We start from the raw sequence: 4,049 nt of genomic DNA, 5'->3' as shown, positions 1-4,049 counted from the left end.
CCCTTTCCTTAAATAATTTTGTTCATTACCGTTTAAGTTTAAACTCCTTAATTAAAAGAAGTCTCGTACTAATTGTTTTTAATTGATACCCAGTTCCTTAATTATTTTCTTACCTTCTTTTCGCCTGTTTTCACACTATAAATACCTGTTCTTCATTGACACAAACACACCAACACTCATAGTCTTTCTGAACTTATACCCATACTCAAAAGTATTTTCTCTTGTTACTTGTACTATGGCCTATTTGCATGTCTTGCTGCCTGCTTTTCTCTATTTGCTTCTTTAAAAACTGGTATGTCCTGATTTAAGGTTTTCAGTACCATAACAATGTGTTTACTTACTACCTTTGTATCCATGTCTGCCTACTGCTTATGTATAGTTCAACACTTATTCTAGCATGCTGAAATTTCTTTCTGCCTGTTTTATTATGGATCCCAAACCCCTACCCCTATGTGTCCATGCTATGGTTTGAGGCACGTCAATACTGCAAATTATTGTCCATGAATCAAACTTGATCCCCTGGGATCCTAGCCTCTAATAATGTGTGTTCTAGCAGGCTTATAGGTATGCTAGCATCCTCTATTGCTGGGCATGCCTAAAGCCTACCCTTGCCTAAGCAATAGGCTCTTCACAATTTCCCTATTCCCCTAGACCCCTTATGGGTACTTACTTGTAGTTGTTTCCCTCTCCTTTCCCCCATTTAGCATTCTGTTCTTCACTAGCACACTTTCTTAGTCTTTAAGTTCTGCCGCCCTCGTGTGAGCCTTGCCTTGGGACCCTTTGAGCTCCCTCTGAACATGGACACTTGAGGGCTGGCCTTTCCACACTGCACTTATCCCTGTTCTAATAATATATTTGGTTGTGAGCATTGCCCGGAGTCCCATTGAGGCTCTTAGGGACCTTTGACACACTCAAATGGGAGAAAGGCTTTGGATCATGATCTCTTAGAGTTGGTTTACCTCATAACTCAGTGATGAAGTCAGAATTAGGCTCCCTCTAGTTGTACTTTTATTTATATTTTTCTAATGTATTCTTATTTTATTCCGGGTTGTAATAATTTATAATAAACTCTTGGGGATGGCTAGTGAAAAGGGTGGGTAACTATGTATGCAAAGGGTAGATACCATAGGTATTTTGAATTCTGCATATTCAAATGTATATAGAAATCATGCCTATAGGTCATTTTGAATTTTGCATGTCCCAATTCTTACATAGATACCATGTCTATAGGTATTGTGAATTCTGCATACTCAAATGCATATAGAAATCATGCCTATAGGTCGTTATGAATATCCAATTCTCATATAGAAATCATGTCTATATGTATTTTGAATTCTGCACATTCAAATACATGTAGAAGTCATGTCTATAGGATTGTTCAATTTTGCGTATTCAATTACACCTAGATACCATACACATAGGTCTTAAGCAAAATTATGCAAACTAGATACCATATTTGTAGGATTAAAACCAGTCTTATGCATTTATATACTATGCCAATAAGGTTTTCTGCATTTTTACACCATGACTACAAGGTTCAAAATCAACAACGCGTATAAAGCATGCCTTTAGGAACTCCTAATCGAACTTGAGCCGCTTCATTCACGTATAGAGCTAAAATTGGTAATAATGGGTACTGTCAGTTGCAGAACTTGTAACCAATTCATTAAGGCTTGCCTCTCTTTTAACAATCTGATTACCCTTATTTAGCGAGTTTAACCAGTATGTTTTAGACCCTAATATTTCGTTGTTTTTCTGAATCCAGTAGATATTATGCCTATAGGATCCTTGTCCAATGCTTAGGCAAGCCTTAGGGTAAAATTATTAGCTGAATCTGTTTTTGTTAATTATTACAACCAGCAGGCAGGCCTGATTCGGACTTCTTATCTAAGTTATGTAATAAACTAAAATTGCCTCAGTAACCGTCCTTCTTCATCTATAATAATCAGACTAAACAGTATGTGTAAGTCATGCTAATTACGTGCTTCTTTATTCAGGAATATATATCTGAGCCTCTGCGTGTTATGTGCTTTCCCTCAACTTGCAATACGTGTTTTGTATGTCGCCTTAGAGTTTTTACCTTTGAAACTACAAATAAGCCCAATATCCCTCCTTTAGGATTAGTAGTCTTAAATGCCTCCGGGACTGATAGGATTGGGACGGATAATAGCATGCAATAAGTAAACGAGACTAACCCACGCTTTAAATACCTTAATGGGGTAGGAAGGGTAGATATGGATATGATGACTACGCGATAACGTCACGTGTATCTCCACATTGAGGAGTGATTACCGAACGTTGTGTGGGGTGATCCATATTTTTAGTAAACCTAGGACCCCCATTTCCTTTACTCTTATTTCTTTAACATTTTCATTCTAGAATTCGCTTCCTCAAATTGCTCTTTTAAACTTTGTCTATTTTCAAACCTTTATATGTGAAATCCCCTCCTATTTGAGCTTTATTTGTCTACATGTTAATTGTACCCTAAACTCACAATAATTGTCTGGCCGGAAACCACACTAGTGGATTCTGAGGGGTGTCTAACACCTTCCTCTTGGAATAATTTCAAGCCCTTACCCAATATCTGGTTATTCAAATCAAACCCTCTTGGTGTACTAATGCACCCTAATCATTAGGTGGCGACTCTTCAAATCAAACCCAGTTCCCAAAAGGAATGAGTTGTCCCTCCAAATGTCATAAACCCGATTTCGCAAAAAAAAGGGGGGCACGACAGAGACAACCCAACTTTACTGCTTTCTTTTATTTTTTATTTTTATTTTATTATTTTTGTGGTATTTGTTTTGATTTTGTAGGATTATAAGTAATGGAAACAAAGCCAATAGAAGGGTGAAAAAACAAGCTAGATGGTGAGAACAAAGTGTGGGGTGCCCACACAAAGGACCATATCTAGGGGAAGTATGAGTACCAGTGAGCTGCTAATTCTTCGGCCTTTAGCCTTTTAGGGAGTTTCTTACACCCTCGTTATTGTTTTGCTTTATTTGTGCATTGGGGACACTACACTCTTTTAAGTGTGGGGTGGGAGAATTTTCCTAGATAATTAGTAATTGTATGTTGGAAAAATATTAACTTACTTTTTTTTCCGTATTTGTGTAGTATTTTAGTAGCTCCTAAGAAAAATTAAAAAAAAAACTAAAAAGGTAGAAACATTATACTTTTCCGAACGATGGATCTCCTAGACATTTTTCTTGAAGGATTGAAGTCGGAAGGAAAAAGACAAAAAAAATTTCTTTAGTGTAATAATTCGCCCTTGGTTTTTCTTTGTCCCACAGTTCTTTTTTAAGGGTTTTGTTTGAACTGAGTGTATTTAGTTTTATTTTTTTAGGAGTAGGAAACATTGTGATGTAATTGGAATTGAAGCAATATCTCGACTTTTTTATGCCTTGAGAATAGTGAGTACTTTGGTTGTGACGCCGAGGCTCAGTTTTTGACTCCTGTATAAGTACCTTAAATTGTATGATCTTATCTTTGCTTAACTGCTTTGACTAGAGTATCTTGATGAGTCCAATCTTGAGTGAGTTATGTGCCATGTGTGTGAGAGGTTTGTGTATTATTCTGTGCATTGCATTTGATGTCTAGAACTTGCCTCGTGTGTTTGCAAAGCAAAATAGTAGTTTTGTTCAGTCTTGGAAGTGATATAGGCATTTTTTTGTTGAAACAGTTATATATTTTACCCACCTAATCGTACTTCAGGAGTAGGCTACGAGTAATATTAACCCTGTCAACTAATAAATCAGACAAATTAATTAAACAATTTAAGTGGAAGATTCAACGGGATTGCTAGCTAACTCATAGCCCTAGAATATCGTCTCTCATTGAATTTGTCACTAATATTACCAATTTGTTTCCTTTATTTATTAGTTTACTACTCTAGATTAGCTTTAGTTAAATATTCATACTTTAGAAAATCACTTGGATAGATTAATGGTCTTAGTTTAATTTAGTAAATAGTTAATCACAAGTCCCTCTGGGTACGGTATCTGGACTTACAATCCTATATTACTTGTACGACCACGTATACTTGTGTGTGC

This window comes from Nicotiana sylvestris, chromosome 11, assembly GCF_000393655.2.
Source record: "Nicotiana sylvestris chromosome 11, ASM39365v2, whole genome shotgun sequence".
Classification (NCBI taxonomy): Eukaryota; Viridiplantae; Streptophyta; class Magnoliopsida; order Solanales; family Solanaceae; genus Nicotiana; species Nicotiana sylvestris.
The sequence above is the reverse complement of the archived record's forward strand: the minus strand, read 5'-3'. Positions refer to the sequence as shown.